A 12,543-nucleotide genomic window follows, 5' to 3' on the forward strand; every position below is an offset into this window, starting at 1 on the left:
TCCGGTGAAAGGTCACAGCCGACTTCCTTCCACATCTTTCCCTACTCCGATGGGACCGATGCCCTTATTGCTTGGTGCCCTTCACCAAACCAACCGGCCAACCAACCAACCAACCAACCACTGACCACCGAGAAGTTGGATGCCTCCTGTTGGCGTTGTGTGCACGTGGCGGGGTAAGAATAGTATGTAAACAGAGCAGACACGGACGGATGATCGCCCTGGCTGATATATATACCGCAAATGGAGAAATCCTTTGAGATAAGTGACATTGAAGAGGAGAGATTATTATTACGCAGAACCTGTGAACGAGTCTCTCGAAAACGGAGAAGCTGATCGAAGGTTCACGTGCTACGGTCGTGGACTTCTACGGACAGAGGTAAAAGGACAATCAAACTGTCAGTATGTGGGTGTTACGTTGACGAGCTGCCCAACGGATTGATCTGACAAGTACCCTTTGGCTCCTGCAAGAAGCAATTTCCAACCCACACCACTACAGAAGTCAGACAGACGCTCATAACGTACCAAAAAGAAATGCCTAAAAAACTTTCAGCAATAAAAATCTTCTGGAGTCGTCCGCTATAAGGAAACGACACAAAAATATTACATTTTCTTACGTAACTAGTGGAATGACGGATAAAATTATTTATTGCAAAAACTGAGAAAGTCAAGTGAAACTTTCATTTATAAACTGACACACAAATTTCAGGGTTGTTTTAGGAAAAGGAGGTTACCTCTTATCGATAGGAATCCTGTTAATGAAATTTATATACAAAGTGTGGGATAGCTCTTTTATCCCTTTTCTTTAAGAATGTTATTTATTCGGCAGAGTGGCTGAGAGCTGCGCCTACTCAACTTGAATAATTATCCGATTAAATTTTTCTAAGTGCGGTCTAAGCTGTCTCGTGAGAAATGTAATGGAGTGACGTGAACGAAGTATGTCATTTCTAATGGAGGAAAGATGGGGCTCGCCTACACCGTAGCGTACAATACCGTGAGATGCGACGACTGCTGCCTGCGTCGTTTGCCGCTGATAAATAACAAAACTATCTCTTTCTATCTGGATTGACCTTCGCCAACCGAACTCTCACTACGCCTTGATGAAGTCAAGGATTCCTATCTGCCCCTAGGCTAACTATTGGCGACTGTGCGGCTGGTCCCGGCAAAGGTTCGACCCTCCCTCTGGGATGGATTTGTGTGTTTGTCCTTAGGATAATTTAGGTTAAGCAGTGTGTAAGCTTAAGCACTGATGACCTCAGTAGTTCAGTCTCATAAGATTTCACACATATTTGAAAATTTTTTTCTAACTATTGGCGTGGTACGCCGGTCAGATAACTAGTCCACCGCGATGCCACTCAATGTTCGGTCGCAGGCGCTAACCAATACTCTGTCTGTGTCCACACCACACATCAAGTGTCGCAGACAACACAGTGAACAAACGCTTACTCACGAGCGACTCAATATAGAGTATCACTCCGATTCGCTAGCAACAGATGTGCTCTCTCAGTCCAATTCTGAGTTGAGACTTTGTTCCTCGCTCTCTCTGCGTACACGCACGAGCGTACTCGCTCCCAATACGTGTTCCCACTTCAAGAGCGTCGCTGGAACCACACCTCTCCACGCAAAAAGCGAAAGGGTATATCATCCGCTGTCTTTCCCTCACTCCTGCAGCTGATTGCGTCAGAAATAGTCCCCTGATCAACGTTACTCTTACAAACAGAAGAATGACGCTCACTTTACACCTACCAATCCGGAAATATATAGCATCTGCATTAGGCGTTTACTATCCACCTGTGAGGACTCTGAAACTGCACGCTACGTCCGTCAAAAAATGCGTATGCTGGGGCTCTCCCAAACCATACAGTGGGTTTTGCGTTTAAGGTGAACAGGCAAGCCATTATCCCTTTTCTCTGATAAAAACTTTTTTGGTCCCTGAGCGGTCGTCCAGCCGGCACAGCTGCATACTAACTCACCCTAACTTTCCAGGAGGCTGGTTGCCTCCGCCGAAAAAAACTCCATCGTGTCTTGAATGTTTGTGTACGCCAGCCCGACTTTTTAATCTCGGTGCGCACTTGCGATTTATTTATTAGATTTGCATATCGATTAAATGGAAATATGTAAAACTGACGCTACCCTATCGATTTTGGGATCGAATGAAACGTCTTGATATGCAGAATACGATGGTGAGTTGGAATATGTAAGAAATGAAGGTAAGGAAACCACACCACCTTACAAAACTACCACTAGGCGCTAAACTGTTGACGTCCACGACTCTTCGCAGGAAGTGGGGTTCCGAGGCTTGTCTGCTCTGTAAAGTAAGATAGATGGTGGTGTGTGGCACGTCTGCCGAAAGAGCACAATGCTGGAACATGCACAACTGTTTAGCTGCACACCGTTCATCGTACATTGTTGAACGTGGAGATCTGCAGCACCCCACCTCTAAGTGTTCACATGTTGACCCACTGACGACCATCGGAATTCGACAGTCGATCAATGGAAACGAGTCGGTTCTTCGGCTGAATCACATTTCTGTCACACCAGGTTGATGGTCGTGTACACAAACGCCGTTATCGAGGTGAATGGTGGCTGGAAACGTGGAGAGCACCACGGACGCAGGCTGATGGGAGCAGTATTATGCTGTGGGAAACATTCATCTGCGCGTGCCTGAGGCCTGCGGTAGTAATCGAAGACACGCTGATACCTGCAAAACACCTACGTCCCTCCACGACGGAGGTGTCACCCTTCAGCAGTATACCTGTTCATGTCTGTGAGCCAAAACCGTGCTACGATGGTTTGAGAAGCATTATAGCGAACTCACGCTGATGTCTCGGAGACCAAAGTCGCCTGATGTAAATCCTAAAGAACCCATCTTGGACGCTATCGGGCGCCATCTCCGTGCTCGCAGATCGGCGGCCCTTTATTTACGCAAATAGCATGACATATGCGTAGACATCTAACCCCACATACGTCCACAAACCTACCAACAAACTGTCGGATTCCTGTTACGCACCTTCAGTGATTTAATTCGTTCTGAAGGCGGACGAAAAGTTATTAAGCAATTAATCATAAAGTTTTGGCTCATCAGTGTATATGCTACCCATAAAATAAATGTATAAGACCGTCCCATGTAACTTCATAACCATATAAAGAGTGAAATGAAATATTTCTTTTTCAGTTTCCACATTTTGTTACAGGGAACAGCAACTTTATTTAAATACCTTAAAGCATTTATTAATGGTACTGTCAAAAGTTGCAGTACTTATTTGGTTTCTAATTTCGAACCTTACAGGTTCATTTCAAGCTTCGCCTCCTGAGGATACAAAAACAGTACACAATTCTCGGTGATCAGTGAATATGAATGTAGTATTACAATAAAAAGTTCAAATCGAACAGAAATTAATTACTTGAACACAAATATACCTGCACTGACAGCGCCAGATCTTGTCATTCAGGCAGCACGTGCTCTGTAAACGTTTGCAGGATATATGCCACAATCCACACGTGCCTCTTACCAAACGAAAATGAAACTGGAGGTCAACACAGTCAATAGCACCAGAAAGACTTTCGATGGCGCCACTGTCGCGCCTCACGTGCAAACGCACGACCACAGCCAGTGGGCGTGTCGCGTTTTGAAATGGTGTCGCATCTCAGCACCTTTATGAAACCTCTCATAAATACAGTGAATGACAACTGCACAAGTAGTACACTAATACAATTACTAATGCCACATTTATCCGTTACATGTGTCTACATAAAACAAGCATTTCAGTTCAAGTTGGGCACATCGAATTCAAACATGGAGCGACGCAGCGCCTTTATTAACCAGTTATATGTAATATACAGTACAATGAAACAAATCCTATTTGCTGCTTCAGTACAAACTTTGTGTTGTACATACAGATGTGTGTCTTCCAGAAGTCCACGTACATACAGTTTATAAAGAGGAAACATTTAGGAACAATACGTATCGTTTGTTTAGGCAATACATTTTGCAAAAATCTGTTACATTGTCCTACTAAAACAGCGTCTCATAGCACAGAATCATTACTACATCACGTCATACGCATGCCCGACCACCTTGAAATCGCCTTGCCCTGTACTCAAAGTGCGTATCTGATCATGCGAGTTCTGTGATGGGACAGGGAACGAATCCTGAACTACAGATACTCTAGCATTTTACGTAATTCCAAATTGGTCATGTATGCTGTAAGAACAATCTTTTTGATAGAATGCCCCTATGATCACACTACCCTTCAAATAAACACATCATGACCGGACATAATTTGCCAACTAGACACGATAGTCGAACTACAAATTTTTGGACTAGGACATTTCTGGTAAGTTCTGTGGGACCAAACCGCTCAGGTCGTCGGTCTCTAAGCATACACAACTACTTAATCTAACTTAAACTATCTTACGCTAAGGGAAACACACACACTCATTCCAAAGGGGAGGACTCGAACCTCCGACGGGGGGAGCCGCGCGAACCGTGGCAAGGCGCCCCTGACCGCGGGGCTAACGCACGTGGCAACCCAACTACAGACGCTGTTCAAAGCTCTTCTACGAAAGATTGTTTCAAATTAAAAAATCCGGATATATAATGTCTGCTGGCTTGATATGCATCTCTAATTACGTATTACACTCAGATGATGTGATACCCACTACGATGCCCTCGTGAGCGAAACATTGTGCTACGTGTAATGCAGTACGCAGTACTTTCCTATTTATTCGCTGTTATTGCATGAGACACTGGTAGTGTACTGAATCATTAACACCGTTGTATAACAGAGTCCCTACGGATTTATGTACTGGAGTAGCACTTTTTCAAGGACATACAAACAGTACTGGTCATTAAAATTGCTACACCACGAATCTGGCGTGCTACAGACGCGAAATTTAACCGACAGGAAGAAGATTCTATGATATGCAAGTGATTAGCTTTTCAGAGCATTCACACAAGGTTGGCGCACGTGGCGACACCAACAACGTGTTGACGTGAGGAAAGTTTACAACCGATTCCTCATACAAAAACAGCAATTGACCGGCGTTGCCTGGTGAAACGTTGTTGTGATGCCTCGTGTAAGGAGGAGTAATGCGTACCATCACGTTTCCGACTTTGATTTATCGAATCGCGACATTGCTGCTCGCTTTGGAAGAAATCCAATGATTGTTAGCAGAATATGGAATCGGTGGGTTTAGGAGGGTAATACGGAACGCCGTGCTGGATCCCAACGGCCTCGTATCACTAGCAGTCGAGATGACAGGCATCTTATCCGCATGGCCGTAACGTATCGTGCAGCCACGTCTCGATCCCTCAGTCAACAGATGGGGACGTTGGCAAGACAACAGCCATCTGGACGAACAGTTCGACGACGTTCGCAGCAGCATGGACTACCAGCTCGGAGACAATGGCTGCTGTTACCCTTGACGCTGAATCAGAGACATGGCGCCTGCGATGGTGTACTCAACGACGAACCTGGGTGCACGAATGGCAAAACGTCCTTTTTCCGGATGAATCCAGGTTCTGTTTACAGCATCATGGTGGTCGCATCGGTGTTTGGCGACATCATGGTGAACCCACATTGGGAGCGTGTATTCGTCATCGCCATACTGCCGTATTATCCGGAGTGATGTTATGGGGTGCCATTGGTTACACGTCCCCGTCACCTCTTGTTCGCATTGACGGTACTTTGAACAGTGGACGCTACATTTCAGCCGGCCGAAGTGGCCGTGCGGTTAAAGGCGCTGCAGTCTGGAACCGCAGGACCGCTACGGTCGCAGGTTCGAATCCTGCCTCGGGCATGGATGTTTGCGATGTCCTTAGGTTAGTTAGGTTTAACTAGTTCTAAGTTCTAGGGGACTAATGACCTCAGCAGTTGAGTCCCATAGTGCTCAGAGCCATTTGCTACATTTCAGATGTGTTACGACCCGTGGTCCTACCCTTCATCCGATCCCTGCGAAACCCTACATTTCAGCAGGGTAATGCACGTTGCAGGTCATGTACGAGCCTTACTGGATACAGAAAATGTTCAACCTCTGCTATGGTCAGCACATTCTCCAGATCTCTCACCAACTGAAAACGTCTGGTCAATGGTGGCCGGGCAACTGGCTCGTCATAATACGCCACCCACTACTCTTGATGAACTGTGGTATCGTGTTGAAGCTCCATGTGCAGCTGTACCTGTACACACCATCCAAGCTCTGTTTGACTCAATGCCCAGGCGAATCAAGGCCATTATTACGGCCAGAGGTGGTTGTGCTGGGTATTGATTTCTCAGGATCTATGCACCCAAACTGCGTGAAAATGTAATCACATGTCAGTTCTAGTATAATATATCTGTCCAATGAATATCCGTTTATCATCCGCATTTCTTCTTGGTGTAGCAATTTTAATGGCCGGTAGCGTACATAGCCAGAGATCGTAGTAAATTGGTCCGATAAGTCACACAAGGCGTTCAGCAGTTTCATTATGAAGAATGCCATGATGCCCTTTAATCCAGAGTAACTGAACGGCCATTCCCAAGGTCTGAGCACCCTATACGGTACCCAAGACGTCCAGAACATAACTGTTGGTCCGTTTTCAAAGATGGGATGTTGCAATTTCTGCAGCACATTTTAAGAGACCGCAATTATCAGAACGAACTTGAATCTCCGGGTGCCATAATGAATTGCTTCCCTATTGGCCATTAGCTCCGGCGTATAGATTGAATATTCAGGTGGAAGCATAAAAATTTGGTACCTGCCACTAGAGGCGTAAAAGAAGGCGAATCCCATACCCTCCTCAGATTTAGTGCCGTCCATGTAGATTTGAGTGTACTACGGGCATTGTATTGTGAGAAAATCCTCCAGGTCGCGAGTGATGCTGGTCTCCGGAAATCGGACGGCTAGTATGCCACTTCGGCTGGAGGGAAGAATAGACCGAAACAAAAACGAAAACAGGAGAGTTTTGTGTCCAGTCCTACAGAACGAGTGGAAGGATATGGCGCTATTTTCGTAGCTGCGAACGAGTAAAGGAGTTCTGCTCATTCGTCGCGCATGAGGTGCCTATGTGAGTCTCCAGAATCGAACCACCACCTTAAGTGGGGCACAATCAGATATCGAAGATCTACTGAGTAGAAAAGTATCAGAAAACGGCCTGACAGATGCTTCCACTTAAGAGGCGTTAGTGGACGTTCATTTCGTGTCTCCGAGGACAAGACGAACCACTCTATAATAGATGACGTCGAGTTGATTGCGTTGCAGTGCCGAAGACATCGGTACCATAATCTAAGAGATAACAGATAAAACCATAACACAGAGCCAAGAGCATAATCGGCTCCGCTGCTCGCCATACTCGGGCAAGCATACGTAAGATATTCACAATGTTATCCACCATGTCGATGATGTCGCAGCATGTCGCGCCCACGTGAGTTTGCTGTCAAAGTAGACGCCAAGGAACTTAACATGTGCCTGAACAGGATATGTGTACGGGCTAAGATGAAATTAATGCCGTTCCTCGTGAAGATCACAACCAGTCTGTCAGGCGACAAAAAGAGCCCCTTTTTTAAACTCTCATGTGACCAACATTTTACATGTGTCGGTAAGCCACAGGCGTGTCTTCAAAAAGCACGATGAGTGAGCGTAGATACAGACGTCGGCCGCAAAATGAAGAACTTTGACGGTGGGGCTGAAGCAAGTTTTTAAGTCGGCAACATACAGGGAATATAATAAGGGTCTTATTAACGCGCCCTGCGGGAGGCCACGAGGCACTAGACACGGTGTAAGGAACACGTTGTCACGACCGCGGATATATACGGTACAGCAGCCAAGCAAACTGTAAGTAATGCGTAAAATCACCACCGGAAGATGCAGCAGTTGCAATTTCTTGGTAAGTTCAGGTATCAGAACATTGTCGTATGCACTCGAAACGTCAAGGAATAAGGCCATTTAATACCCGCTAGTGAAGAACCTGTTTTCAACGTTCATAGCAAGCGACATAATATTCCCATAAGTACGTGAGCCCTTACGGAAGCCGTTTTGCGCCCGTGCGACCTAGTTCTAATATTCCAACCACCATTCCAAGCAAAACTTGAGGAGACGTTCGAATGTCTTAATATTCAGGGCGAAGTGTAATTGGGCGATACGATTTCAGTTGACCAGGATCTTTTCCAGCCTTTAGTATGGGCACCAATTTCTGAGTCTTCCAGTTATCGGCAACGTTCCCACCCCTCCAGATGTCATTAAAGATGTTCGCAAGGGCACATTTAGCATTCAGACAAATTTATAACAATGGAGTAGTGGATCTTGTCACAGCCGGGCTATGCATCTGATGAGGACATCAGGAATCTGTGGAGTATGGCGAGAGAGAATGGCGTGGTTAAGATCGGTAGCGGCACTTGACGCCGCGAGATTGATGGGCTCCGGCATGACAGTTGGAGGTACGACAATGGCGGCAAACTCGTCTATTTAGATTTGTAATCGCCTGGGAGGCTCAAATGTTTAAAATGGTTCTGAGCACTATGGGACTTAACATCTGAGGTCGTCAGTCCTCCAGAACTTAGAACTACTTAAACCTAACCAACCTAAGGACGTCACACACGTCCAGGCCCGATGGACGGTTCGAACCTGCGACCGTAGCAGTCGCGCGGTTCCAGAGTGTAGCGCCTAGAACCGCTCGGCCGCACCGGCCGGCCGCCTGGAAGGTACCGGCTTCAGTTGCCGCGAGTTCACCATTGACCAAATACATCTAACAGGAGTGTTCGCAGAACTTCTTTCAGTGTCCTTTCTTACGAGCCTTGAGAAAGAGCTTAATGGTCGCAGCCATCCATTTGTAGGCGACATGATTCCCCCACGTGATATGCCGTTTAAGGCGACTGCAAACCAGTCTTCGTCGCGCCACTCGACGTGAACATTCTGGGTCCCGCAGGGGATCAGCTGGAGCTACTCATTATGCTCTTTTGTGAAACAGAATACGGTGCTGCTACAATGATATAATTCCTAACGATAATGCATCTTGCTTGGGGAGACGCCACAGTGGGGAATGACGATAGTTGGACATGCTTTAGTACTCCATAACGTGACCAATCTGCCTACATAACGTTCCATATGCGAGATGGCCTATAGGCCGTGATAGGCGATATAAGAAGAAAGTCGATAAAAGAGGAAAGTCGACGTAAGAAGAGCGCAGTGGTTATACCTCATAGGATAGGGAAGCGCAATCCGTGTCAAAAACGAAGAAAGTGATGCCGAACACAGAGTCAAATCGACGGCTGTGGGCCTCTGTCCAGGTAACGCGACCGATCAGGGTGGCGCAGTTGTTCGCACACTGGACTTGTATTCGGGAGGACGACGATTCAAACCCGCCTCCGGCCATCCTGATTCAGGTTTCCTGTGATTTCCCTAAATCGCTTCAAGCACACGCCGGGATGGTTCCTTTGGCAGGGCACGGCCGACCTCCTTCCTAACCCGGTGGGACCGATGGTTTCTCTGGTTGGTCTCTTCCCCCAAATCAACCAACCAACCAACCAGATAATGAAAATAATGTAGGGGATCCGTCACTGAGGAAGATAAGACTGATCTCGTCGTGAATCTCAAGGCTCCCGTCACCCAACCTATAATCAAAGGCACAGTCCCACAGATTGTTGTGCGTATTAAAATCTCAACAAAATAAGAATTGATGTTCCAGCTGGTTGTAAAGGACCGCGATGTTGTGCGTGTTAAAATCTCAACAAAATAGGAATTGATGTTCCAGCTGGTTGTAAAGGGCCGCGATGTTCAAGCGACCTAGTGGAGTAGAGAGCCTGCCCACCGTCGCTTAAAAGCTGTCAATAGCATAGTGAGAGACCTTTACTGGGATATGATACATATGATACAGTCCATTGTTAATGAAGACGATGACTCCTTCTCGACCATCTTCTCTGATTTGACGATAAACATGGTATCCTCGAAAGCAGATGACACAACCCGATTCAAATCACATCTCTGTGATGGCAACTGCTGCTACCTTCCGCGTCCAAAGTTCGTGTTGAAGGACTCCTTTATTGGCAATCGCTAATCGTGAATTCCATTGGAGTATCCCAAAGCTCGTCACAGCTGCTAGGCGTAAACACAGACATTAATAGTTGTAGAGGCTGTATAAGTAGACTTCCAGGTGGCTGTGTCTTCCCGTCTTCCAAGAGATGCATGACAAACAACATAAACTTTTCGATGAGTTATTAGTTGTTATTGAAAGGGGCAGCCGTTGTTGATTGTACAGGGGAGGATATGGCTTGGGTGCTAGTGAGACTTGGGAGAGACGATGAGAGGCAGAATATTCGTGACAAATGTCTGAGAATCCCTGTCGTCAGAGTGGCCTAGGAGCACGCCGTTTCGATGGACCTCTCGTGCCAGAGAAGGCACCTCGTCTGTCTGCCGACAGGAACTCATATCGATGATACGCGGTACCCTGAGGCAGAGAGCCTAACTGGGGCAACAGCGTCGGTCGAATAGAAGAATCTCATAAAGCGAATATTAATTGCGGGGACGCCTTGCAGGTAGAGGCGCGAAATCCAGGGGATTTTGGGAACTAGGAGGCTGGCGGAGAGCAACGAAGTATGAAAGATGCGGGCTACCAGCTACTATCCCAGCCATGGCGGATGCTTTTGTACATTCGACCTCCTGTTGATGGAGAAAGGCCGCGCTTGCGCATTCTGTCTCTGGGTGAGGACCAGAGCAATGTAAACAAGTCGAGAACGACACCGTACATAAATCCGCTGGGTGTGGAACACAGCACTTGCTACAACGAGTACGACTTCTACGAAGGCTGGCGCGACGCTGAAAATGCCAGAAATTTCGACATTGGATGAATCGAGCCATGTACGGTTCCACTGGACACCGTGTCCCCAGAATAGCAACATGTGAGGGTAGAGTCTGGAAGCGAAACACCACCAGACAGTCTGGAATCGGCACCGTTTCAACAGGATATGATTGATGTTTCTTAGTGTATTGTTTGATATTTGCGACAGGATATATGCTCTCCAATGCATCAGTGAGCTCCTTGTCACTCAACATCGCGAATAATGCCATACGTATGGGGTAGAAAGTTGGGAATTTTGAGATCAACCTTACGATCTTTGAAAACAGGGACTTCTAGGGCTTCTGTCAAAGCGTTGGCATCCGCAGCAGTTTCCAATTTTATCTTCACTCTGCTTCTGCCTGACGGGCTAATGTCAACAATGTCATCCATGAGTTGAGTGTTATAGGAAAATAATAATATGCCGACATGGGGTGCAACATGCAAACGTTCTTATCTAAGCTCTCAACAAAACAATGCAGCGGCCTGTATCTGATCGACTGTACTGAATGTTGACGCATAGCCGTACGACCTCAACAGTGGAAGTCAACTGTTGACTCTGAGAGCGTTCTGAGTTTGTCTGCACTGTACCGTTATTAAAAGGGGGATCCGAACCCGATAACTTACGCATATCACAGTCAGGACAGGAGGTGAATCGACACACAGTCGTTTACTAAAGGCACAACTTTCCTGCTGTTAACTTGCAGGTGCATTGGCTTCAAGTGTGAAACTGGAAATGTCGCTGGGATGGAGTAACTTGCTGACTGTTATTGTTGGTGGTGGTATTACTGGAGTTACTGTTGTTGTATCTACAATAGTTGGAACTGCTGCTGTAGAGTCAGTTGTTGCTGCTGAAACTGCAGTTGATGATGGCGAAGCTGCTGTTCGGGTTGATGTTGTAGCTCCTGTTGTAATTATTGGTGTTGGAGAATCCGTGTATCCGGGAGTGGAAGTTCACGCTGCTGGATCTCGCCGTGGTTGTCTGGCATCGATAGGAACGTAGCATCTGTTGGCGTACGCTACACTGCGCGTAAACGATTCTCCTCGAAAACGAAAGTTATACCGAGGGAAATACTAGGAAGAGCACGAAGCGTACGAAGCCCTACACACGTTCCTTAAACATAAACAATGCACGACCACGCGGTGGGCGCTATTGAGAATGTCCGAACACCGTGACAGGCGAAAGCGAATTGCCACTGTAATTACATCAAGCATGTCTGGGGTTGACATACTCCGCAGAGGCCGGCAAGGTAATAGTAGTAACTGTCACGAAGCTATAGAAATACAAATTGTCAGTCTTCTCTCACCAATATCCAAAGAAGATTTCAGAAATGTGGTGTACATCCGGAGCGCTCATGCGGACTTCTGTCTAGAGAGGGACTCCTTTTATCATTTTATGCTATGATAAATATCCAACGGTGACTGATCTTGGATCAAAATGGTTAATTACCTGTTTTACTGAATTCTACGTCACTGCCGTCACATCGAAAGAGAGCGATGCACCGGTAAGGAAAGAATCTTCATTTACTACGCCATAGTTGTCACTTCACATAGGAAACCTCTGATAAGTGACCAAAAAAAAGCGTGAGTGTCGTGTGAATCTTCACCTATGTGCCTACCTTTCAAAACTTATAGACACCGGTGACGATTATGTGTTAAACGAATTGCAAAACGAACTTTGCTTTGTTGCAAAAATACAGTAAATCATATACATTTTCGGGGGTTTCTATCTTTGC

The sequence above is a fragment of the Schistocerca piceifrons genome, chromosome 5, assembly GCF_021461385.2.
Source record: "Schistocerca piceifrons isolate TAMUIC-IGC-003096 chromosome 5, iqSchPice1.1, whole genome shotgun sequence".
In the NCBI taxonomy this organism is placed as follows: domain Eukaryota; kingdom Metazoa; phylum Arthropoda; class Insecta; order Orthoptera; family Acrididae; genus Schistocerca; species Schistocerca piceifrons.